At 45.4% G+C, this 26,735-nt stretch overlaps 1 protein-coding gene across 3 annotated transcripts in view; it reads left to right on the top strand.

The window, feature by feature from the left end:
- Positions 1-22,492: 22,492 nt before the first annotated feature.
- The window catches only part of GLCE (glucuronic acid epimerase), a 116,127-nt gene continuing 111,884 nt past the window's right edge, over positions 22,493-26,735 (top strand). For 2 of the 3 annotated variants that reach the window (XM_045449279.1, XM_045449280.1), the window contains exon 1: positions 22,504-22,697. The gene's annotated coding sequence lies outside the window, so the exon portion shown is untranslated. Of the gene's footprint in view, positions 22,698-26,735 lie in introns of all 3 variants that reach the window. The other variant, XM_045449278.1, reaches the window with a different exon arrangement.

The following is a 26,735-nucleotide window of genomic DNA, read 5'->3' as shown; positions in this document are numbered from 1 at the left end:
CTATTAGCTCTTATTGAATGGACAGCCAGCTCAAAGTACCCAGTCTTCTCGACCTGGGAAATAGAGTTGTAGGCTAAGGTTAAACCGTAAGAATTATCTAGCAGTCCAAGTCATTAATTTTACAGGTCACTGAGGCCCAGAGAGGTCAAGTGACTCACAGCTTCTGTAGAACCAGGGCAGAGCGGGGACCCCTAATTCCTGATCTCCTGCTCTTTCCCTGCCGTATCAGACTGCCTCCTGGCTGGCTGTCATTTCAGGATCTCCCGCTTTCAAGTCAGTTTTTCCTCATTCAGTATTTTGTGCTATTGGGTTTTTAAACCCAGCACAGGTGCCTGGCTTTGGTTCTTTTGGATTTCGTCTCATTCCGTTCGTTCAATCTGCCTAGGTAATTTCCAGCCGTGATTTGGTGATGCATTGCTACGGCCGGTCCTCCCAGCCTCGTGTGGGAAGTTCCTCTAGCTCTGGATGCTTTTCATTTGTGTCCTCTTCCAGCTGGTTCCACCAGCGGCTTGGCGGAGAAGACGCCCTGCCCGAAGCCAGACTCTCCAGGAGCTTCCTTCTCCCCTCACCCACCTGCTGGGCTCTTGCCCTCCTGGTAAGTTTCTTCTCCAGCCATTTGCCTCTCCTGCTGTATATTAGGACCCCCACGACTCCATTTCAGGCTCTCCTCCCAGTATGGAACTGAGGGGGAAATATGGAAAGCAGAGTTTTGTTTTATTTTGTGAAATTGCTGTTTCTGAGAGTCCATGTGTTACATATAGTAAGAAAAATCCCCAGACCAGGCATGACCCAGACACTGGTTCCTATCACTTTATTTTTCTCTCCTAGTTTTCTCATCTGTATAATGGGAGAATACAGAAACTCTGCTAGCTGCTATGCTAGGGACTTTTACAATTTGCATGTAGTTTAATTGTCACCACTAGCCTGCACAGCAGGCGATATCCCCATGTCATAGAAGAGAAAACTGAGGCCAGAGAAGTTTATTTACCAAGGCTCGTCCAGTTAGTAAATGGCAGTATTTCCTCCCTCCCCTGTTCTCCCTTGTTGAATAATTGTGCAAATCAAATGATTTGGTAATGAATGAAAAGCTGCCTTAAAAAGTATAAAGCACTTTGTAAATATAAGGAGGTATACTTTTAAAAAAAATTTTTTTTAACATTTATTTATTTTTGAGAGACAGAGCATGAGCTGGGGAGGGGCAAAGAGAGAGAAGGAGACACAGAATCTGAAGCAGCCTGCAGGCTCTGAGCAAGTTGTCAGCACAGAGCCTGATGCAGGGCTCGAACCCACAAACTGTAAGATCATGACCTGAGCCCAAGTCGGATGCTCAACCGAGGATGCTCAACCGACTGAGCCACCCAGGCGCCCCAGGGAGTATTCTTTAAAAAAAAAAAATTTTTTTTAACATTTGTTTATTTTTGAGAGAGAGAGAGAAAGAGACAGAATGTGATCAGAGGAGGGGCAGAGAGAGGGAGACACACAATCCAGGGCAGGATCCAGGATCCCAGCTGTCAACAGAGAGCCCGAGGCGGGCCTCGAACCTGTGAACCGCAAGATCATGACCTGAGCCGAAGTCAGACACTTAACTGACTGAGCCACCCTGGTGCCCCAAGGGAGTATTCTTAAAATACTGAGGTGCCTCCCTTGCTTTCTTCCCTTCTCCTTTTCTGTCACCTCCCTAAAAAGTAAGCAGTGCCGTTGGTCCAGACCTATCTAAAGAAATGTCATAAAACCATTTTTCAAAATGTCAAATGCCTGTGTACTTTAGCCCAAAGTAATTAAGCCCTTTTATTTTCACCAAGTCACAATGCAGAACCCTGGGAGCTTCCAGAATGTGCCCTTTCTCCTCCATCCTGAACTAATGGAAATCAAGGCTGAAGGCTGAGCTTGCAGGGATGCCCACGAGAGCCCTTTAGTGTCACCGAGGCCTGGCCTGACATTGGCGGGTCTCCAGCAGTGACCACAGAGTGCTAAATAATAACAAGGTTGAATTATTTATCCAGGGGCCAATGACTCATGATGGCATAGTCCACTTCTGGCAGAGTGCCAGCGTCCCAAGGTCCCCCGGTCCAAGGTGATTGGATGCCAGAGGCAGGACTGAAGCCCTGGTCTCTAGACCACCCTCCCCACTTCCTCCTGCCAACCTACCTCGTGCACAGCAGGCAGAGCAAGAGCGTCGTGCCTGGAGGGGCAACTAACATTTCAGTGACATGATTGCATGTTTACGCTGAGCTAGATATTTGTGCATACACTTTCCCGTTTCATCTCCACAGCAACGCTTATCGTCTCTATTCTCCCTGATAAAGAAATTGAGACTCGTGCTTTGGGGTTACACAGTTGGCAAAGGGAAGAGCCAGAATGGGAGTCGGGTCTGACTTATTGCTAGGATACCATGTGGGCTCTCTCTTAGAATTCCTCCTACCTGACAATTAGCTTTAAAGACCCAATTTAAGAAGTTTATGTGTACCAAGCACAGTCTGGGGGAACGACGGATGCTCCACATGGTATTTAAGACCCTCCGCGATCTGGTCCCACCCCAGCTGCTCCTTATGGCAGACAACGTGCCTTCCATCATTAGAATCACCTGGAAACTTTAAAATTCAGATTCTTGGATCCCATCCCTAGTTTATTGTAATCATAATATTTGGCGCTGGGATCCTGGAATCTGTTTTTGTTTTTGTTTTAAGTTTTATTTATTTATTTTGGGAGCGGGAGATCAGGGGGAGTGGCAGAGAGGGAAAAAGAGAATCCCACAGTTTCCAAGCTATCAGCGGGGGCCCGACACAGGGCTCGATCTCACGAACCATGAGATCGTGACCTGAGCCAAAATTAAGAGTCAGACACTTCACCAACTGAGTCACCCAGGTGCCCCAGGAATCTGTTTCTAAGCCTCCCATGTGATTATAGTGACTGGTTGGTTTCGAAACCATTGTCTTACACAAACCTTCCCTTTAGTCCCTCTCGAAATTGCCACCTATAATCCCATTTCTGTGACTTGGCTCGACATCACAGACTTCACTTAGATTGGCTCTTCTTTATTTCTACCCATCGTGCCTTTAACTCAGCTCACACTCTGTCACCTCTCTGAAGACCTTGACCACCACAGTTTCCAGGAATGGCCCGCTTACCTGTATTCCAGGAATACCTTTGACCCTCAGCTGTTACATATATTAGTAAAGATGTAAGTTTTGCAACAGTGACAGTGACCCGGAGTCACATTTCTGCCTCATTTAACACGTAGAAATATATGTCTGTCTTCCTTAGCAGTGCAAGAATAATCAGTATTGTGGTGGCCCCAGGGCATCAGGGACACACAAGACTGCTATCTTTTCCCTCATTCTTAGCATAGTGCCTTCATTCACGTGGCCCAAGACGGCTCATCACTCTGCTTCTATTCCAGCCAGTGGGAGACAGGAAAATGAGTGAAGGGAGAGCAGTGACCTGGAGGTTGCCCAGAACATTCTGATCACGTCCCACTGTCTAGAGCTCAATCACATGCCCGCACTTAGCTTCAACAAAGCTTGAGACGTTTAACTTTATTCTGTGTCGCTACCTAGCCAGTTAAACTTGGGAGTTCTATTAATTGCGTGAGTGAAAAGGGGGAGTAGATATTGGGGAACAAACTAGCACGTTTGTAATTTTCTCTTTGCGTCCGTGTTCCCAGCTGGACTCTAAGCTCTGGGAGAACTGGGGCCCTGACGTACACCCGTGCGTGATCCTTCCAGGCGTCTAGCGTGTGGGAGGCACGGGATGAGCGCCTCTGGTTGGCGAGATGGGCTGGAGGATTGACAAAGTTCTGGGATGTAAGTCATATTTCTAGTTCTGCTCTTCGTACTTTAGGGAAAGTTTCCTAACCTCTCTGGGCTTCAGTTTCATAGAATTTAGTTGCAAGGCACTTCAGATATTATCTAGGCCAACCCTCTCATTTAATTTTATTTTTTATTTGAGAGAGAGAGAGGGAGAGTTGCGGAGACGGTCAGAGGGAGAGAGAGAAAAGCTATCTCGTATCCAGAAAATGGGTACAAGGGACAAAGGACCTCCATGCCCTCTTCCAACTCAGAAACGCTGATGCACATACAGAGTCACATCTCCACCCCTCCATCAAATTAAGTACAAACGGGCCCCAACTGGACCCACGGCCCCCTCGCCCCCCTCTGATGTTACCACATGTGTCAGCAGCTTCCGCAGTCATTCGAGAGGCAGAAACGTTCAGGGTTTGGGGTGCCAGGGTCATCTAAGAAGCTAAGCTAGTTGGGGGAAAGCAAGGGAGAGAGACTTGGGTGACCCAACTACCTGGTCACAAGCAGCACAGTTCCCGGTGAGCTTCTTCTGGAAGGACACAGCTCTAGGTGCCACGCGGCGGCTGCCCTCAGGGCATCAGGAATCCAGGTCGCATGCGGTTAAATAGCAGCGGAGACGGGCGTGTGTAACATTAAACAGAAGAAATGTCACAGGGCGAACTGGCCGTAATAATAATAAGAGCTTCCATTTATTGCTCAGCTGCAGTGCGCTCCCCACTCTGTGATAGGTATTTATTTTATAGGCTTGATCTCATTAAATTCTCACGACAAGCTTCTGGGATTACTGAAGGTCATACAGCTGGTAAGTGGTGATTAATTGTCGGAGGAGTAGTGTGAAGACAGTAAATTATGGGGCCGTTCAGGAGACAAGCCTGTGGATAGAGTGGTCTGGGAGGGTTCTCTGGGGGAGGAGGGAGTTAAGGGTGGGTGGGGTCTGTGGAAGGGGAGAAAAGGGGAAGGTGAGTGCGAGTGGCAAAGGCAGCAAATGTCCGGGGAACATCGAGTAAACAAATTTGCAGGAAAGGTGTGGGAGTAAGTAAACACACGCAACCAAACTTGGAATTAGGGAGCTGGGTTGGGGAGGGAGGGTCGGGGGTGGCTAGTGGTTGGGGGGGGCGGGTGAGGCACCCCGTGATCATCCTTGGAGGAGGGGTTGAAAAGCCAGGCCGAAGCCCCGTGGCTCACACTGCAACAGAAAGGAGAACATAAAGTGATGGAAAATTGTAAAGGCAATTTGTGTCCAGTGCCTTGTAAAAAAGTATATATCCTTCCAGAAATCTCCCTTCTAGGATTTCACCTAAAGAAAATTTCAGAGACAGCGTGAAAGCTGGAAAGCACTTGATGTCGAGTGATGGGGGAGTCATTGAATGCGCTAGGCCACATACAAGGGGACTAAACGTTATGTGGCTTCCACAAAACACAGAATGTATAATAATATCACATAATCTCAAGTAAAGAAGCAGAATGCGAATCAATAGTACAGAAGTTCTTCATTTTTAATTATATATCTTTATTTTTATTTTTTTGAATTACATGGGAATTTACTTGTACAAATTTATATATACACATATATACACATATATACACACATATATATACACATACATATACATATACATACATACATATATATGTATATGTATGTGTATATATATGTGTATATATGTATATATATGTATATATGTATATATATGTATATATGTATATATATGTATATATGTATATATGTATATGTATGTATATATATGTATATATGTATATATATGTACATATGTATATATATATGGCAAAATCAAGTGTGTGTATGCATGTGTGTGTGTGCATGAGGACACATACTCACACAAGAAAAAACACTGGAAGGAAAGACACCCAGCATATCTCCCGTGATTATCATTGCAGTATGGGGATATGGGCGATTTAATTTTTTCTTTACACTTTTCTATTTTTACCAAGTTTTCTTCAGAGAACATGCGCTTTTACGGTAATAAAAATGCTCATTTTTTAATCTTTTTAAATTTTAAAATCCCTGTTCTCTGCCATGAAGCACTGTAATAAACATCTTGCTTTGCCTTTAAAGATAATTCATTGTCTCTTCCTCGCGTATGCAGACACTAATATTCCAGCCGAATGATCGTTCAGTGATTACCGCATCCGTAGATTTTTATTTTTTTTGAAGGTTTATTTAAACCTGATACTCCTGGGTCCCCATGGAAAGCTCCCAGCTCCGTGGCTCAGAAACACTAAAGTCTCCCATTAATGTTCTCTGTAGCCATTTAGATAAATTGTCTTCCCCGGAGCCATAAATCCTAAATGAACGACACCCTTATTTCAGGGGACAAGCACCAAAGCCTCTTTCAAACCCAGTGATTTATGAATCTGTGGCTTTCAGAATGTCAGGGGTCCTTCATCAATACCCACAGGGCCTTTCCAGGTAGAGGAACATATCACACCAGATGGAAAGACATTACTGTATTCAGGTCAATAGTTTTCACCTTTATCCTTCCTGCTTGGTTTGGTTTGGGGGTTTATTAATTTTTTTCCCTTCCATTGAAATAGTTGAGGTATTAGCTGAGCAAGAGAAGCAGTGTATTAAATGTGACTTGATCAGAGTGCCAGCCTGCCTTTGCCCTCACTGCTTTTAGGGACAACACGGAGGTTAATAGCCCAGAGAGGACCCCACGCGCTCAACCACAGCGCAGCACCCCATCCCCAAGTGACAATTAGGAGCTCTCCGGGAGCGCCAAAGATGGGTGATCAGAGCTTCACCCGCACCCCAGCGGACCTCTGCGTTAGCTCAGCTCTCCATTCATCACTGAGCTGACAGCCTGCACAGCTCCATGCAGAACATGCCTCTCAGTCTTTCTGTTTTACCCGACGAAATGATCTATGCTCCTAGGACCGAGTGGGAGAGGAGCAGGGGAGGGAACGGGGGAAATGAAATAGGCTTGTCTTTGGCATGCTTGGGCAACAGCTCAGAGTGTCTGCCCCAGACTTGAAAAGAAATATCGCATAATGATCTTGCTCGTCCCTGCTTGCGACTTTCTGGCTCTCAGGCAAGGATGGTCCTGCCTTAAATAGTTCTCTTTGGGGAGGCAGCGTGACAAATTGGAGCGAGCACATAGCTGGCTGGGTGATTGGGGACGAGCCGCTCTGGGCCGGTGATTTTTCATCCAGAGAACAATAGGTTGGATGAGAACAGGGGTTTTCAAACCGGGTTCCTCAACGTCTTACTGGTCCACGGTGGTGCCGTAGAAGCTGCAAGGGCAGGGAGCGGGGAGGTAAGCGAGTGCCAGGCACGGCCACTTCACGTAAGCTTTTTTTTTTTATTTTTTTTAATTTTTTTAATGTTCATTTATTTATTTATTTATTTTGAGAGCCGGAGCGTGAGCGGGGGAGGGACAGAGAGAGAGGGAGACACAGAATCCGAAGCAGGTTCCAGGCTCCCCGCTGTCAGCACAGAGCCTGACGTGGGGCTCGAACTCACCCACCGCGAGATCATGACCTGAGTTGAAGTCAGACACTTAACTGACTAAGCCACCCAGTTGCCTCCACGTAAGCTTATTGAATTTGATCTGTAGGCTACTTGAAAATGTGCAGAGAATGATCTTACATACTGATCTAATGCGGTCACAACTTCATGAGGCAGCCAGGACAGATATTACATCCCATTCCAAATTATTATTGCTGCACAAACCACCCCAAAACTTGATAACATGAGACAACCATCTTATTATGTTCACAAATTCTTTGGGTCAGGATTTCAGACAGGCACGATGAGAAGTGTTTTTCTCTGCTCTGCGGTGTCTGGGACCCCAGCTGGAAAGGCTTGAAGGCTGACAGGGCGGGAGGGGGGGGGGTGGTGTCTCAATGGCTAACGGCTAGACTCCTCTGGATGTATCTTCACTCACATCTGTCTATGGACTGAGCACCTGCCTACACATGGCCTTTCTCTGTGGTTTGTGTCGCATGGGCGTGCTTAAGCTTCCTCACACCATGGCAGCTGAGGTCAAAGAGCTGGTGTTCCGAGAGCAAGGTTTTTAGAATAATCTAGACTCAGAAGTCATGAAATGCTGCTTCTGTGCTCTACTGGTTGAGGCAGTCCCAGGGTTTCAACCACGGTTAAAAAAGAGGACAAGAAGGGATCGAAAGGGAGATAATATCGTGGCCATCGTTGGAAAATACAGTCTGCTGAGCCTTCTTCGTTTGAAAGATAAAGAGACCAAGAATTGGTACGCATCTCCTCAGGGCAGAGTTTATTAAGCCAATTCCTTCAGATTTGCAGTCCTATTTACCACGCTGCTTTCGGCTCAGGGTTTTATCTTTCTGAATTAACTGGTCACTACTTTCGTGAATAGACTTGATTGAAATATGAAGCCTCGTCGTGGTAATGGGTGACCAGCCCAGAAGAACAATATCTTCTAGTGGATGAAACATTTGGTCTCATCTGTTCTCGGAAAGTTGGAATGGAAAACGTACATAAATCCCATTAAAGGTAAAAGGCTAGCCTTCAGCCCAGCATCTGAAGCATAACCAGTACTTTGCAAAAGATTGTGTTGTTGTCTTTTAATGAATCAACATTTGATTTTAAATCCTTCCCAAAGTCAAGGCCATATAAACAATTCTCTTAGGTGGCTTTGATGCTTTGATCGTTCCTACTTGGAGCTTACTTTTCTCTTCATCCATTCTCACAATACCTAAGTGTATTTACTTCCAACTTACCAGTGAGAAAAATGAGGGCTGAGAGACTAAGAGCCAAGGAGACAGGGTGGAATCTGAGGAAAGAATTAGATGTTGGGGGCAGTCGCAAAACAGAAACATTTTTCATCGATCCAGCAGCCATATTTTGGGACGTGACAATGCCTGGTCCTACGCTCCACACAGAGACAAGTGATGGTCCCTGCCGTCGAAAGCCCCTCAGCCCAAAGGGAGAGATCCCTGAAACAACCAGCACTGACACACAGCCTGAACAAAAATGCTGATGGAGGAAGCAGCAACAGGCACTGCCTGGTAGATTGGAAGGCTTCACAGGGGAGAAAACATTTAACCTGGCCTAGGAGGGGGACTTAAGAGCTGTCCAGACAGAGATTGTGGGGTGCGAAAAGTTCCGAACATGGGGAATACACATAGGAGCACAGAGACATAACAGACCATGATGTGTCTTGAAAAAAGGAGGTATCTGGTCAGTGTTGGAGGAGGACAGGTGTGAAAGATGGCCAGACAAGCAGGGAGAGAAGTAAGCAGAGGTCACCTTGTAAAGGAGTACCATTAGCATTCCTTGCCATCCTCCTTCCTGTGAGCTTCCTTTTCCTCGTAGTTCTACCCCAGTTCTGAGATCCTGCTCTCTGCCTCTCCACAATTAAAATCTGCCCTGGGAAGTGCCTGCTATCAGTCATATACACTATAGTATAAATGAGATTATCTATTGCCTATAAGTCAATGTGTTGTTTCTTAGAGAGGTTGTTTTTTTTTTTTTTCTTGTTAAAAATTTTATTTCAGGAGTGCCTGGGTGGCTCAGTCGGTTGAGCACCTGACTTCGGCTCAGGTCATGTTCTCAACAGTTCGTGAGTTCGAGTCCCACGCATTGGGCTCGCTGCTGTCAGTGTGGAGCCTGCTTCAGATCCTCTGTCCCTCTCTCGCTCTCTGCCCCTCCCCTGCTTGCGCCCTTTCCCTCAAAAATAAGTAAACGTTAAAAAAAAAAAAAAAAAGAAAGAAATTGTATTTCAGCGTGTAAAACAAAAGGTTGTATCTTTCTTGTTTGAAAGAACGTTGTGGAGATAATTCCCAGTCCAGTGAAATCCCAGCCTAAGAGTCTTATGGAGACACACATCTGCCACTCTTCACCAGAGTCAGAATCCTGGACTGAACTAACCATTTGCCCAGCTCAGTGGGCCTGCACCATCCCTGGTATCTGGGTATTTGAGCTCCCTTGGTATTCGGGATGAGAGTTCCATTATCCCAAGAGCTGCCAACCATTTCTCCCAATAAAATACAGCGTGCCCCATAATGATCAGCCTGCGGAACTCTTACGCTTCACATATGGCAAGTCAAACTCCTAGACATGTGGCAAAATGTAAATGTTAACAGTCTCATAGCTCATTGCCTATAAAAACTCTTTTACGGTGTCTAAGTAACCGGCGATTGTCCAGTGCCTACAGCTGGAGTGGTGATCCGACCTCTTACTAGCTGAATGAGGTGAGGGCTGGTTATTTACACGAGAGCAGGTAGGTTAGAGCGATGCTCAGGGAAAGCCAGGTTTCACCACCGTGCTGACACCATTGATTCTCGGTGCCGCCAGGGACGAATGAGCGTGTTTCCTTGGGTGACTGGTTTCCTTCCCTTGTTGATTGCTGTCAGGTACTGCCTGACCGGCTGGCTCATCGACGCCCCTTCCCATCTCCCACTTGTTGCCGTCCTTGAAGTCTACCTGACCTGGTATTAGCAGGCAGTTGACTGATCCTTAAGCTCTGTTCTTGCTGCTTTTTCTCAGATTCTTCTTCTAACTTCCTGTTCCCACTGTCTCTCACTGCCTGATCCCATAGATGGCTTCCTCACTCTTTTCTCGCTTCCTGAGCTCTGGCTACCTGATCTCCCACAGAGCTCAGTGCCTTTTCTCCAGGCTCTGCTGTCCTCTGACTGCTTGCCGAGGCCCCTTTGTGTCCCCCACTAAGTACAGCAGTACCCAATCCCTCCCCAGATAATCTCACCCCCAGAAGACTGCCATTGAGTCGCCCTTGCTGTGGCCATCGCTTCTATTTCTCTCATGTCCCTGGGCCAGGACACAACTTCTTGCCTTGTTCTCCCACGTCCAAGCCTCTCTGCCTCGTGCTGCGGTCCTCGTCACCAGGCCTATGTCTTATCCTTGCTCGAACTCCCGCCCTGCCCGACTCCTTTCGAAATGTTCCACTTCGTTCCTTTGGAATGAAGGCCCCGTCTTGCCCTCCCTGTGCTAACCAGGTCCCAGAGGCTGGAGTCCAGTGGGAGCCCAAGTCTTTGGATCCCAAAGAGTCTCTCTTATTAAACTCAGCAAATGTTGGGCTATGGCTGCTAATATCACTTTGAAGGCCCTGCTCTGGAATCTGACCTTTTTCCTGGCCACCTTATTTTTCTGGCCACTGCACTTCGTTCCCCGCATACACTTCTTGCTGCCATCTGTCACTGGGTCTGTCCAGAAACCTGCCATATATCATCAGTCAGTGCCAGGGTGGGCCAACTGCTGTGACAAACAACCCCAAATCTCAGTAGCTTAGGACTGAACAGGTTTATTCCTCACTCACATCAGCGCAAGTGTTGACAGTCTACCGAATGGCAGTTCAGGACCGCTCCTTCCATCCGGTGCCCCTCCATCTTCCAGGCCCTTGGAATTTTTAAATTTTTTTTTTTTTCAACGTTTATTTATTTTTGGGACAGAGAGAGACAGAGCATGAACGGGGGAGGGGCAGAGAGAGAGGGAGACACAGAATCGGAAACAGGCTCCAGGCTCCGAGCCATCAGCCCAGAGCCCGACGCGGGGCTCGAACTCACGGACCGCGAGATCGTGACCTGAGCTGAAGTCGGACGCTTAACCGACTGTGCCACCCAGGCGCCCGAACCCTTGGAATTTTTAACTGGTTCCTCTGTGTCCAGCCAGCCAGGGAAGGGAAGGAGGAGAGATAGCAAGGGATATCTCAGGAGATTTTAGGGCCTGACCAAGAAGTGGTGTCGATGGCTTCTGCCCTTGATATTGGCTGTAACTTGCTCCTGGTTGCACCTAGAAAGTGAAACCCTCCCGTGTGCCAGGAGAAAATGGAATCAAGTAGCATGGTCTCAGCTACGCAGTGGGGACAGCTGTTTTTCTAAGGGCCATCCCCTCCCTGTCCAGTTTATCATTCCGTCCAAAGCCTAAGGAGGACTGGACTCCTCGGAAGACATCTCGGAGATGACGGAAAACGTGGAGAAGGGCTTTCCCCTTGCCACTACAAGGGCACAAGGTAGATCCCAGCAGGGGAGGCCTCCCTGCAGAGAACTTCAGGCCCCATATAATCTTGCAAATTGGGCTCTTTTTGACAAGTGCCAGCCTTTCATTTCTTCCGAGAAAAAGTCTCTTTCCCCTCCTGGGGACTTGTTCACAGAAGAGATACTCAAGCGATAGGTGCTTCGCAAATATCTAGATGGAGGGGAAAAAAAATGGCATGAAGCATAATTTAGGCAAAACAATGTAGATTGCCATGGAAACAATCTTTAGAACACACTGGGGAGAAGGAATCATTGTTAACATGGTTCGTATTTTGCAGAGATATCCAATCGCCAAATTCAATTCTGGACCTTTGTGATGGAAAAACAGCTATTTTGAGTTGCTGCTGAGGCATTTCACAGTATGACAACCCTGCTCATACCCAGAGTCTCGATATTTAGTTAGGAACCAGAGCTTAGGATTCCTCCCCCAAGTTTCCTTGGCAGATTCCTGCCCTCCTGCTTCACTCTGCTCTGCTCTGCTCCCGGGGAGTTGAGCCTGTGAAAACTTAGTGGCCTTCACCCCAACTGCCTTATAGTAACAGGTGCTTGCTACCCTGCTCTCTCATTTCCCACTCGCTCTTGACCTGGGCCCCCACGGCTGCCCTTCCCCTCAGCAGGTCATAGCTGCATAGTCTTAACTCAGTATCCTGGCTCTGGCTTCGCAGCACAACTTTTCAATCAGGCTACCTTCCAGATGCCGGGTTGTTACAACCACAGAGCACATGGCTGGTTTTCAGGGAGCCTTTTCTCACCCATCTAATAATCTTCAATGAAGATAATGCTTTAATTAAGGCAACTTACTGTTTCCCTGTTGGTTAATTTGAAATCAGTGAAAGGTCAAGTTACCATTAACATGGTGCATTTACTAAGCTCTTCCAGAAGGATTTTTATTCTGACAGCAGAGGCTTATTGGAATATGGCGAAAATATACCTTTAGTGGAAATGTGAACAAGGAAAGTCGGAGGTTCCTCTTTTGTATCGCATGAAAAGGAAGAAAGAAACCATCCTTAATTACCGAAAAACAGTTTGTCTCAGACTCTTCTGCCCCAACATATGTGGGAAAAGTGTCTATAGGTGTGGATGATTCTTGGTCAGTAACAATGATTCAATATCAAATACTTAAAGAAATCCTCTAGGGGTTGCTAATGAACAGGTGCTACTAAAGAAACGTCAGAAGAAAGGCAACGGCTTCTGCAAGTGAGACCTTAGATGTGGAGTCGCCACAGTGCAGGTGCTGGGTCTCCAGCTCGCAGGCATGGAAATGCAATGTCTGTCACGGTTATCTGCTTGCTTGGCTCACAGGGCTCGGTCCCAGCCCATTCCCCAGGCACCCGGCCTTCCTGGGGAAAAGTTGGATGTCCTCCTCATTGGAAGGCAAAGCCATACTCCAAGCTTCTGGTCCCAGGAATGAGCTGGATCACAAGCCATGCTCCGCGCATGCTTCTGGACTTCTAGAGAATAGATACGTCTCTCTTGTCTCCTTTCCTTTCCCCCGGTCTTTCGAATGCATCACATGTGTGGACTCAGGGAGAAAAGAGCCAACGTGCTTGCCTGAAATAGATGCCAAGCCTTGGTAGAATTATGAAGTTTATTTCTTCCTTTCTTTCATTTCTTCCTACAAACATTTGATGAGCGTGTACTAGACATTCTCTCTGATGCCTCCAGTGTTTCTTTTCTGTATCTGTCTCCCCTCTCTGTGACTTTTCTGCTTCCTGCTTTCCTTCCTCCTGTCCTCTCCCTCTCTTTGACCTCAAAAACCATCCCCAGGGAAGTTCAGCTATCAGTCATTTGCACCTTCGCGCAAATGTGCTTCTTTTCCTGGAGGAATTAGCATTTGACATTTGATCTTTTCTTGTTGTATCAAATGGTTGCCTATTCATGAAACTTTCAACATCAGTTTGCAAGCAGGGGAGATACTTGCAAAGTAGAAGACCTTCTGCAAAACCTTAGAGTCGTCCCCCCCCATCCCCTCCCGCCCCCCCCCCCCCCAGCTAGTGACCACCCACTTGGAAAATGCATGGGGTTGGTCCTTTCCTTGGCCCCTTTTTATGATCAAGTCAGAGAACGGAATTGACTGATCTCAGAAAAACATGCCAACACGGCTCTCAGGATAAAGCTCCAAATTCTTTTCACAGCACGTAAGACCCTGCATGGTAAAGCCTTCTGCTCAACTCTTTAGGCTCTTTCTACACCTTGGAGGAAAACTACATTGGAACTTCATCAGATCTTTGGTAGAAATCCCTTAGCATGCTTAGCATGCTTTTGCTTGAAGTGTTCTACTTATCAATCCCTTCCACCATGCTAACTCCTACTCCTGCTGTAGGTCTCCTTTTAAGTGTTGCTTCCTCTAGGAAGCCTTCCCTGACTCCTAAGAACCTAATACGACTGGGATTAGGTTCCCTGATACATGATCTCAGAGCACCCAATAATTTTCAGAGCACCTATCGTGATTGTGTTTGGTTGTTTCATGGAAGTATACCTCATTGACTAGTGTTCACAGCTATCTATTATTATGTTCCAAGCGCCTGGCAGAGCGCTGGGCTCATAGTAAATGTCTGTGGAATGTATGCATGACCAATCGTAAGGACTCTGTCTCTAAGTCAAATCTCCATCAAGAGTTCCTTTACAATTTGGCAATAAAAAACCGATTCGTTCTGTTCTGCTGGGTGGTCCCTTACTATTGAGGTCATCTCATCTTGGGCAGACTCTGTCCTTGGATTCTGCCCAGGTTGTCTCATACCTGGGCTCTCCCCACTTCAGTCCAGCCTGTGAGATCCTCCTGGATTAGTCTTCCCCAAAGACTGGTTTGACCAGATCACTCTTCTACTTAAAAGCCTCTGGAGTAGAACTGGCTACACCATAAAGCTCAGACTTGGCCTGGCCTTCAGGCCTGTCTGTAATCTGATTCTGACCTATATTTCTGTGTCAGCTTGCTTTCTAAAGCGAATTGTTTGTTCCAGCAGACAATTTTCCTCACTGACTCTAAGCTTTGGTTTACATTATTTGCTCCATCCAGAAGCTCCCCTTCTTCTGTTATCAAACTTCTATCCATCCTGATAGTACAGCTCATATCCCACTTTCCCTGTATAATAGTCCCGAGCCACCTGTATTAGGACACTTACAGTTGCAAATAGTGAGGCAAACCCCAAACTGGTTTAAGTAAATATATATATATACATATATATGTATATATATAAATTTATAGATTCATAAGTATAAAAATTTATTTATATATTTATTTATATGTTTCTTTATAATTTATATATTTATTTATATATATTATTTTATACATATTCTGCATATGTAATATATATACGTATATATACACATGTATATATACGTATATATATACACATGTATATATATGTACATATATACATGTATATACATGTATATATATGTATATACATATATATACATATATATGTATGTGTATATATACATACATATATATATTAGTTTACCTGATCAATAACTCCATGATAGACTATAAGTATGACTTTACATAAAATATCATTAGTGACCTTTATCTCTTCTGATTGTGTTGAGTCTTCTAACCTGTTGATTTCATTCAGAGTTGGGTGGAGTAGGTGAAACTACGGTTCACGTGGTAGCCCCAGAAACTCAAGGCTCACATCCTATCATCTTAACAACCTCAGGGAAAACAAACTTATCTTTCTTAAAAGTTCTAACAAAAGTCCCAGAGAAGGATGGGTCTCATGCCCATCCTGAAAGCCTACGGCTATGATGCTCTGATTGACCAGGTCTGGGTCATATGTCTACTCCTGGGACCCATGGGTGGGGTCAGCCCTGCGGGCATGAAGAATGACAGTTGCGTGGCTCCCCAAAGGAAAAATGAGATATGGTTACCAGAAGAAGGAAGGATGGGTGCCAGACAGGCAAAAACAGCCCAGATCCATTCCAACTCTCCAAATATGAGTGGACTCTCCTGGTTCCAAATTTCTGTTGCTCTTTTTGTCTACCCTATTCATTTATTTATTTCCCCATGGTCATCAGATGGTTGCCAGAGTCCCAACCACCACAACTCAATGCTAGTATTCCGAGCAGAAGGAAGAAGGGAGCAGTTGGAGAAAGGACTTTTCCAGAGACAGGAAAGCTTCCTTAGAGGCCATCCAAGAAATTTGGATCACTTGGCAAGGAGGCAGGGAAAATGAATATCTGGCAAAGGGGAGTGGAATAAAGCTGAGGTTGGATTAGCCCAAACATGTTTCATTCCTGGGGCTGAGCACATTGCTGAACAAAAGTGAGGTTTTGTTAGAAGGAAGGAAGGAAGGGGTGAGGTCCTTGCCATCGGCTAGGTCACCAAGAGTGGCTGCCTGGATACTTTTTTTTAATCAACTTATCTGCTAGCGGTTGAGAACTTACCATATGCAAGGTGCTATATATTTCTGATTCTCATCTAGTCCATATGACATTTTCTGTTTAATGGCAGGAACTATGGCTTATACTTTGCACCTTTACAATGCCTTGCACTTAGTAGCTATTCAATGAAGTATTGGCTGGTTTTTTTTCTTTCTTTTTCTTTTTCTTTTCTTTTCTTTTTTTTTAATTTTTTTCAATATATGAAGTTTATTGTCAATTTGGTTTCCATACAACACCCAGTGCTCATCCCAAAAGGTGCCCTCCTCAATACCCATCACCCACCCCCCCCTCCCTCCCACCCCCCATCAACCCTCAGTTTGTTTTCAGTTTTTAAGAGTCTCTTATGCTTTGGCTCTCTCCCACTCTAACCTCTTTGAGTATTGGCTGGTTTTAAAAATTTGATGGTGAGGGGTTGAGAGAAGGGCCAAGAAGTCAGTCTTTCTGGGATCTTGTTTGAAGACTTAATTTTTGCCCTCACTGCTAAAGAAAATGGAAAAGCACCACATCTGTGTCACAGTCATTTGGATCATGGAGATGCGGACGCATCCCAGATATATCTTCTTGGCTGTAAGTTCTCCCTCAACTTGTAAATTACTTGACTCTTTGTATGTATGGCCCATCTATAGAGTTCTTACACATGTAAAATGAATTTAGACAGGCAGTGTATGTAATTTGGCGAACTGGTCTCCTTTTTCTATGGCTTTTCCTCATTGTTTTAATAGGGAAATTGCTCTCCCACTGAATCTTAATTCACAATGTTAAGACTTCAGAAACACAGTTTTTTCATTCAGAGAGAATTTCAATCTTCTTGCTGTCAAACACACTCTACTTTCACACGGGCTCTTAATGGTGGCAGGATGTCAATTTAATTTTGACAGGGCCCTGATAGATGGAATTTTCAGCTCTTCATACTCAGTTAATATGGATGGGCAAGAGGATGTTTGAGGTCCCCCCCCCCGTTTTCATGGAAACATATACTTTCCCATAAGACTGGATAACAGTAGTATGTTTGTAAAACACTCTAAGCTTTTGAGAGTGAAAAGGTTCCAAACAACTCTAACACTCTTGTAGTAGCTATCTATTGCTGCGTAACAAATGGTGTCAAAAAATGAACTAGCTTAAAGCAACAGACATGTATTATCTCACACAGTTTCTGTATGGAATCTAGGTGGTTCTGGCTGAGAGTCTCTCATGAGGTTATATCAAGGTGTTGGCTGGGGTGGCAGGCATCTGAAGGCTTAACTGGGACTCGGGTTTTCTAAATGGCTTACTCGCATAGCTGTTGGTTGGTGGCCTCAGTTTCTTGCCATGTTAGCCTCTGCTTGAATGTCCTTATGGCACGGCAGCTGACTTCCTCCAGAGTGAGCAATTAAAGAGAGAGACCACAGAAGAAGCTGCAATGCCTCTTACAACCTAGTCTCAGAAGTCATATACCATCATGTCTGCCATATTTTCAATGTTTATTTATTTTTGAGAGAGAGAGACAGAGTGCTAGCTTGGGGTGGGGGGGGGGGGTGGTGGGCAGAGAAAGAGGGAGACACAGAATCCGAAGCAGGCTCTAGGCTGAGTTGTCAGCACAGAGCCCGACATGGGGCTTGAACCCACGAACCGTGAGATCATGACCTGAGCTGAAGTCCAACACTTAACAACTGAGCCACCCAGGCTCTTCTGCCATATTATCTTTGTTAGAAGTTAATCATTAGGTCTAGCTCATGCACAGGGGGAGGGGAATTGAGCTCCATCTCTTGAAGGGATGTGTATCAAAGAATTTGTAGACATATTTAATTTAATTTATTATATATATATATATACACATATATGTATGTCTATATATGTGTATATGTACATTTTAAGTTTATTTTGAGAGAGAGTGCACCTGCTCACAAGTGTGAGTGGGGGAAGAGCAGAGCCCAGCATGGGACTCGATTTCACGAACTGTGAGATCATGACCTGAGTCGAGATCGAGTTGGACATTTCACTGACTGAGCCACCCAGGCACCCCTGTAGACATATTTTAAAATCACTACAACTTTCTTGATTTTCCCCCTTTGTGACTGAGTGTCCGCAAAAAAACAAACCAAACTCAGAGGTTTAGTACATGGTCAGCCAAGAAACAGATAAATATGGCTCCCTTATCCTTGGGGTAATTTATATAAATTTCAGTCTCCAACCTAACCATATAGGTGCTCCCCCAAAAGCTTCATGGAGTGGGGGTTGGGTCTGCGAAAGCAGATTTCTTCTTCCAGCTTCTCAAACAATGCTGTCTTCTACGCCCCATGAATATGCAGTGGCCAGGAGGTAGCTTTTCCCAGGGCACTCAGAGAGTGGGACACCAGGAAGGGTGGGTTCTGAACAGGGACGGGAGTGTTTGGTTGCACTCACCTGGACTAATCACAGGTCAGATACAGGCAGCAGATGGTAAGAGCTGAGTGAGAAGCTAGCTGGTTCTGTTCTGCTGGTTGGCAAAGACCAGCCACAGATGGTAAGAGGGTTGCTGTGAACAGACTCCAGTCCTGGGATCAAGCAAGCGCCAGAGCTCTGCTGGAATCACCCGCAGTACCACCAAGAGATGTGAGGAGTCACGGGCAGAATTCTAGGCTTGGATCTCAAAAACAGAGACCATGGTGGCTCTGGCTCCTTGGCAGCTCTTAAGGGTACAATATGAGGAAGGGAGCACTTGGGACCAGATGGAGAGGTTGAGAGGCAGAGCGTGACTGTCAGGCCACAGAGTGAAGCATCGTGCCATGGAGACAGATGGTAAGAGGGGTGCCCCTGTCTGCCGTGGCTTAGTGCCTTTTCAGTCCTCATCCTGACCATGTATCCTTCGCATAGGGCCTCTTCAAGAGCCCCAAAGCATTTGAAATTAGAAGTCAAATGTAAGTATTCCAAGCTGTAGTCCAGGCTAAGGGTGTTTCACTGCTTTTATCTTTTCTCACGTTTAGAGAAGAAACCCAAGTTTCTGATACACTAATTGATAAGGGAATCATACGATAGTATAATTTATGAAACTGGGCACTGGGGAGAAGATGCCACATAGCAAGAGAGCCGAGAAGAGTTTTCTTTCCAGAATATTCCTGCCATTAAAATAAGCAAGAGAAGAGGCACTAGGAAACATAGAAAACACACAGATTTATACTTCAAGATACAGCCCTAATATATATGTCATTAGCCTCCTAAAGAAATTCAGAGGCTCTCCTGGTACCTCCTTTAGGCACAGGTGGGAAGGGTCTGCCAGAAGGGACTCTGCTCTGGTCCTTCTCCAGCTGCAGCCCTGCATACTGAGCAGGAGTCCTTTGAGCCAAAGGAATGTGTCCATTTGGAGCTGGTTTCACCTCTTCAGATATTTCTCTGTTTCTCCAGGTAAAACCAGAAGCCAAAAGTCCCTGCCTTCTCTCCTAGATCTTGGGCTTCTCCCCTAGATCTTCTGATATATACTCCTGGACCTGTGGAGTGGCCAAGAAATGACAGTTTTGTAGAGGAAAAAGTGGACATGTGGGCTGGAGTGCCCATGGAGTGTGGGGCCTAACTGGCCGTGGGAAGTGAAGTAGGGAAGGCTGCTGTGTGGACACCAGCTGTCTCTGTTCTAGTAGGGAGCTCTGAGAAGTCCCAGAATTCTAAGTTCAAACCTGGTCTTCCAAGTTGTATTGGAAGTATATTTTCTTTTTTTTTTTTTTCTTTTAACATTTATTTATTTTTGAGACAGAGAGAGACAGAGCATGAACGGGGGAGGGGCAGAGAGAGAGGGAGACACAGAATTGGAAGCAGGCTCCAGGCTCTGAGCCATCAGCCCAGAGCCTGACGCGGGGCTCGAACTCACGGACTGTGAGATCGTGACCTGAGCTGAAGTCGGACGCTCAACCGACTGAGCCACCCAGGCGCCCCTGGAAGTATATTTTCAAGGTGAAAGGATATCTATCTATCTATCTATATATTTAATATATATTAATATATTAAATACATAAATACATTAAAATATAAATATATAATATATAAAAATATAAATATTTATATATAAAAAATATATTTATATATTTATGTATTATATATATGTTTATATATATGTTAATGTTAAATATATATATATATATATATATATATATTTTTTTTTTTTTTTTTTTTTTTTTTTTGAGACAGACACAGAGCATGAGCCGGGGAGAGGCAGAGAGAGAGAGAGGGAGACACAGAATCGGAAGCAGGCTCCAGGCTCTGAGCTGTCAGCACAGAACCCAACAGCGGGGCTCAAACTCGTCAACTGCGAGATCATGACCTGAGCCAAAGAAGGATGCTCAACCAACTGAGCCACCCAGGTGCCCAGACATATATATATATATATATTTTTTTTTTTTAACTTCACAGTTTGTTAGTTCATTTTATAACTTTTACGTATTGATTCATTTAATATGTGGGCCTCTAAATGTAGACTTTTTGTGGACCCTACAAATTTTAGGATTGGTTCTGGCTCCCCATTTAATACAAAATCAAGTTAAATCAGCTTGGCCTGGTTTAGAAGGCCTTTTTCTTTTCTTTCTTTCTTTCTTTCTTTCTTTCTTTTTTGGTAATGTTTATTTATTTTGAGATGGGGGGAGGGGCAGAGAGAGCGAGAGGGAAAGAGAGAATCTCAAGTAGGCTCTGCACTGTCATCTCAGAGCCAGAGGCGGTGTTCGATCTCAGGAACTGTGAGATCATGACCTGAGCTGGATGGTCCACCAACTGAGCCAGCCAGGTGCCCAGCCAAGCTACTGTTTTAAGACCCAGCCTCATAGTCACGTAGTCATGTCTTTTCCCACTGGCCTTTTCTGACTGCGTTTATTTGAGCCACTTACTGGCATTCAAAGTGTACAACTATGAATGGCCATTTTTTCTTATTATGGACAAGATATGGACAAGGAAACACCAATACATAGACATTTTTCAGACCAAGAGAGGGGACCCGCCCCTTACCCCCAAAGGAAAAAAAACAAGTCAGAGGAGTAACTAGGGAATCAGAAGAATGTAGTTAGGCACCAAAGGAGGAGATGGCCACCATTGTCAAAAGCTTCAAAGAGGCCATTGAGAAAGGTGCCCCAAATAGAACATTTGCCCATTAGGAAAGAGGTCTTTTGTGACCGTTGAGAGAACAGCAGATGGTGTGGTGTGAAAACAACATTGTAGTGGGAAAAATAAGAGACGAGAAAGTGGAGACAGCAAATATACTTTAATGTCTCTCAAGAAATGTGATTCTTAGAAGAGATAGAGTACCTTCAGAGGGTGGAGGAAGTAGGGTGGTTTTGTTCTGTTCAAATGTTGGAGGATACCGAGTGTGTTTGTAGGAGAAAAGAGCTGGATTAGAAGGGAAAATTAATAATGGGGAACGAAAGGTTAGATGATTCAACAAAATCTGGGAATGGCTGAGATCCAGTGCACAGGTGCAGGGGTTAACCTTGATGAGGAGAAAGGGCACTTCTTGCTGTGGGTAAGGGAAGGAGGGCAAGAAGATGAATGAAGGCTACAGGACACGCATAATAATGGAGTGATTGGCCGGACTTAAGGGTGAAGAGATTGGCTGTCATTGTAAAGAAAAGGCTAAGATGGCTTGAATTTTCTGGGGCTGGGCCAGACTTCAAATATTCAAATATCACATTCTCCATTCATTCCTTTCATTTATTCAGTGCCCTGTCTGTACAGACAGACTGGGGTCTACAGTGATACAACTTTTCATGTAATTTTGGATTTTGTTATACTGGGACTCAAGTGAGATACACTTTTTACTCTTCTAGAAGGCTCAAAGTAGAAATAAATGATCGAATCAGAAGAGTCCTTTGTCAGACCAGATGTCCCAACTTGGGGTTTAGAAAACACGGGCATCTCAACAATGACGCCCTGTTTGAGGTTGAGAGGGAAGAGAGGCGAGATGGGGGGAAGGGGGATTACAGTAACCCCAGGAGGGTGCGCCTTCAACCAGGAAGGTGTGAACCTTCTGCGCACTTGGGGCCGCGCTGTAACCAAGGGTAACGGCTTCTAAGCCTACACGGGTGTGCAGACCTGCTTCTTCCCCAAACCAGGTGCGTCTACGGAGGCTGAGCAGGACCAGACACAGGCCCAGCTTCGCCACCCAAAGTGCCCTCCGGCGATCTGCCACCGCCTGTGACTATTTGAGGTCACTGTTACTTTTGCCCCTAGTTAATTGCGAGAGGCGGGGGAGGGGAGAAGCGGTGGGCGGGACGAATCACCTTTTCTATTTTACAATTGGTCGCAACGGGCTCCGAGTCCCGCCTGCTACGCCGCCGCCGACAGGCTCTCCGGGCTGTCACTCGAGCCGCCGCGGCCGCCTCTAGCCGTGGCTGGGATCTCGCGGGAAGAGCGGCGGGCACGGCTGTGGCTTGGTCTCCCGGCTGCGCGCGAAGCGGGAGGGCTCTCCTCACACAAGCGCTTCCTCGCGGAGAGGTTAGAGCTGCGGCAGCCGCAGGCCTGGGCCGCCCCTTCCCTGCCGCCGCCTTCTCTTCCTCAGGGCTTCTCGGTCCGCTCGCCCTCCGGCGCTCCCAGGTAAGGAAGCCCGGAGCGCGTCTCGGCTGCGGAGCGGTCGGGGAGCGGGGACTCGGAGCAGCCGGAGCGGGCTGGCTCCAGACGGGGGCGGCTCCGCGGGCTGCGCGGCGCTGCCTGGTGGGCGCGAGGCTTGGTGGAGCTCGGGAGCGCGGGGGGCAGGAGGCGGCGGGGTGGGACCCGGGTGCGGGCGCCCCAGGGCGGTGTGGCGGCTGCCGGGGCTCCTGGGGCGAGGCGGTTTATTGGGGATCTTGGGGCTCTTTCCACTTTGGGGTGGGGGTGGGTGGCGGCGCACAGGGTCCCGCCTCAGGGTCCAGGGAGATTTATCAGGGTCCTGGGGGTTCCTCGAGGTGGTGTAGCGGGGTTCCGGAACATTGGGGGGGGGGGAGTCCTCTTACCGCGGTCTCAGGCTCTTTGGGGGCAGAGGATTCAGTTTAGCAGGTCCTAGGTCTCTGAAGGGGCAGATCATTGGGGTCTTCGGGGGTCCTTTGAGCGGGACTGTTTCGCAGCCCTGGGTGGAGAAGCAGCGTATTAGGGTTCCGGGGAGGGGGTTCTGTTTATCCGGGCCTCCCGGCGAGAGGGCGATGTATCTGCGTCCTGCAGGGGTCGGGCAGCCTTGGTGGGCTGCTGGGGGCGGAAGGGTGTTCGGCGGAGCCCGGCGTCTTTTCTGGGGTTTCTGTTTTGCCCAGAGGGGGGCGGTAACTTGGCATGGTCTCCAGTCTTTTCGGGGGCGACCGGGCGAGTTATCGGGTCTCCGGGTGATCTCGGATGGAGGGCGCGGCTCAGCAGGCGCTTGGGTGGGCTCGGGGGCTCTAGTGGCGTCCCGAGCCAGCCCCGCTAGACAGTCTGTGGCTGGCCAGCATCCTGGACCAGGTCTCTTTCCTAGATGAGATTTACTCAGCGCCCAGTGGGAAGATTGATGCGTGTCGTTTCTTAGTTGGAGAAATCGTGGGTTTGTTCTGCAGTTTGCTTTTCTCTGCCCCGGGATCCCTGTGGGGGCGTGCTCGGTCTTGCTGCTCCGGGAGCGTGAGAGTGGCAGCGCCTTAGGTGGGTATAGACTCTAGGTTCTTTAGGAGGCGAGTGTCCTCAGGTGGAGCGTGCCAGACGCTGAAGATACAGAAGGCTGTGTGGTTTTGGCTTCACTTTCCTAGATAGTCTGCTTTGCTGATCCTGCAATATTAGATCTGTCCTGAAGTCTTGCCTGAGTGCTATAGGCAGAATCAAGTAGTGCTGGGAAGTGTGTTCCGGCTTCTCTCTGTCCTTTAAAAAACGTTCGTGGAGAGGGATAGCTTTTAAGTTTGGTCTCCAAATAATGTATTGAATTTGAGGTCCCAGAGCTAGAGCTCTGCGTCATTTGAGACCTGTAAGCTAACAGCTCTTTTAGAGAATCCTGCTTTAACAGTTTTATTGTGAAGCTTGAGTTAGTTAGTCTTGACTCTAATGGAGAGTGCTTGGTAACCAGCCCAGTCTTAGGTGAAATTCAGATAAAATGGCCTGTATGTATGTGTATGTGGTTTTTTAAAAAAATGGATAGCTTGGAAAGTCTGCATTTGCTTGACATTTCTTCAGGTTAGATAGCTACGTTATCACAGAGGCCTGTAAATGAAGCCTGATGTGGCAGGCAGTGGAGTCCATAGTCACAGTAATTTTGTAATTTTGGGTAAACAGACAAATTTGACTTTGCCAAAGCAAAGAATTTTGCCTGCCTTAGCCTTTTTCTTAGTGTCAGTTTTTTTAGATTGACATTTCTTTTTGATCTTAGAACCAGAAAGATTAGGGACAGTGTACTTAATCCTTGAGTTTTGCAATCATTTTTTAAAAAGGAGGGACTCCTACGTAGCAAATATTTAACTCTTTGAAGAGTGTAAGAGTTTTGTTTTGTTTTTTGCTTTAGTTATAATTCAAACCAAAATGCCTGATTGACTTTTATGGCTATCGAAACTGATCAACTGAGCAGATATTTGGGTGGAACTATAGCTAAAAAACCCTAAGCAGACCATTTTTTCCCCTCATTATTTTTGAAAGACAGATGATAAATTAAGCAAATTTCAGTAACTTTGAAAAAAAAAAGCAACTTTCATGATTTCTAAGTAAACATATTAGTCAGTCAACAAAATCTTTGATTATCCGCTAAGTGTCACAACATTGGAGGTACAGTGATTTCCAGCTCACATATAACCTACGTTGAGTGAGAGAAAGACAGCAAATAAAATGAATACATAAAATAATTAAGATGCTGATAATGAAGAAACATTGGGGTTCAGCTCACTTTTTAAAATAACCCCTGAGTAATATGATTGATGTCTGTTGTCATAACCAGGAACCAAGTAAGGTAATGATCTATCTTCTGAATTATTAAAGATGGAATAATGATCAGTTGAGTTTGGGTGTTAAATATATATTGACTCTGAGGATTAGTACCTTTTGTTATATAAGCATAAAAAAGTCTGTAAGGATACATATCAAACTTCTAAGTATTGGGGGAGGGATTCTTTTTTTAAATGTTTATTTATTTATTTTTGAGAGAGAGAGAATCCCAGTATGTGCTGACTGCACAGAGCCCGTTGTAGGGCCCGAACTCATGAACTGTGAGATCATGATCTTAGCCAAAATCAAGAGTCAAGACCTTTAGTCAAGACCTTTAACCTACTGAGCCACCCAGGTGCCCCTTTGGGGCATTCTTTAATAAGAGAGCATTGCAGAGTCCTGGAAGAGAACTGTTAATTTTATACTTTTGTATTATTTGAATCTGTTTCAATGAGTGGACATAACAAGTGGAAACTAAAGAAGTCTAAAAATTAAAATTTTTTGGTCACTATGCAAATTTGTGAAAGGTACAGTATTTATAAGGCATTTTGTCAGTGTTGCCACTCCCACTGTGTATACTAGTGAAGGAAAAAATCTGTTTCAAGGATCTAAAATTATAGGGGATGGGGAGAACAACAGAATAAGAAGAGTACTGAGCTCCAAATAAAACGTTAACACATGTTAAAGATGTTAGATGTTTAATTATATAAAAATAAATTAGGGGCGCCAGTCAAACAGCCAACTCTGAATTTCAGCTCTGGTCATGGTCTCATGGTTCGTGAGTTCCAGCCCCACATCGGGCTCTGTGCTGACAGCTCCAAGCCTGCTTGGGATTCTCTCTCCCTCCCTCGCTTTGCTCCTTCCTGCCTCTCTCTTTCTCTCTCAAATAAATACACTTAAAATAAAACAAATTAAGACTTTTCTATTTTAAAATTTAACTATTTCCAAGTTTGAGAAGGGAAGTTTTTATAAACTCCTTAGACGAGAATACTTTGTGTTTCTGTGGATGGAGGTGTTCTTATTGTGGCACAGACTTCAGGAAGAGATTTCTTTTGTCCAACCTATGGACACATCTAATAGATTTGTTTCTCTTCTGAGGCATATGAAACAAAAATAGTTTTATGGTTCATTATTACTATAATTTATTACTATTTATATTTCATTATTACTATAATGGGTTATTGTTCAAGATTCTGGAATGATAAATGTGATACACTAAAGCAATTTTTAGAAAGGAAATCATAAGATATGAATTCCAATCTTCACTGTGCTATTAACCATATGGCCTTGGGTAATTTCTTCGTCTCTTAGGGCCTTAGTTTCCATATATATAAAATTACAGAGAAGTCCCTGTCAATAATCAGTGCAAACTCCAATTCTAATGATTCTTTTGCATTAGTTTTGGTGTTGCCCGTCAGTAGTATTCTGTGTACAAAAAGGAATAGGTGCCTTAAAGAGTAGCTGGTTCTCAGGATACCTCTAGATCCATGTATTTTTATGTATGATACCTAATTTTAGAAACTTCTTTCTTTTTAAGATATATAGGACATATTTAATTTCAGAATATACATTCATGAAGGTAAGTGATTTTTTTTAATACTTTAGATTTATCTGTTAAAGCATTATTATTTTAATTTCTGATTTCTGGTTCTATAATAGAGTATCTATGTGATAAGGTAATGTACTTATTTAACTCAGGGTGTAGAATGATGTCTCTAGTGGTTGACCCCCTTT

Source organism: Leopardus geoffroyi, chromosome B3 (assembly GCF_018350155.1).
Source record: "Leopardus geoffroyi isolate Oge1 chromosome B3, O.geoffroyi_Oge1_pat1.0, whole genome shotgun sequence".
NCBI lineage: Eukaryota > Metazoa > Chordata > Mammalia > Carnivora > Felidae > Leopardus > Leopardus geoffroyi.
The sequence above is the reverse complement of the archived record's forward strand: the minus strand, read 5'-3'. Positions and strand labels throughout refer to the sequence as shown.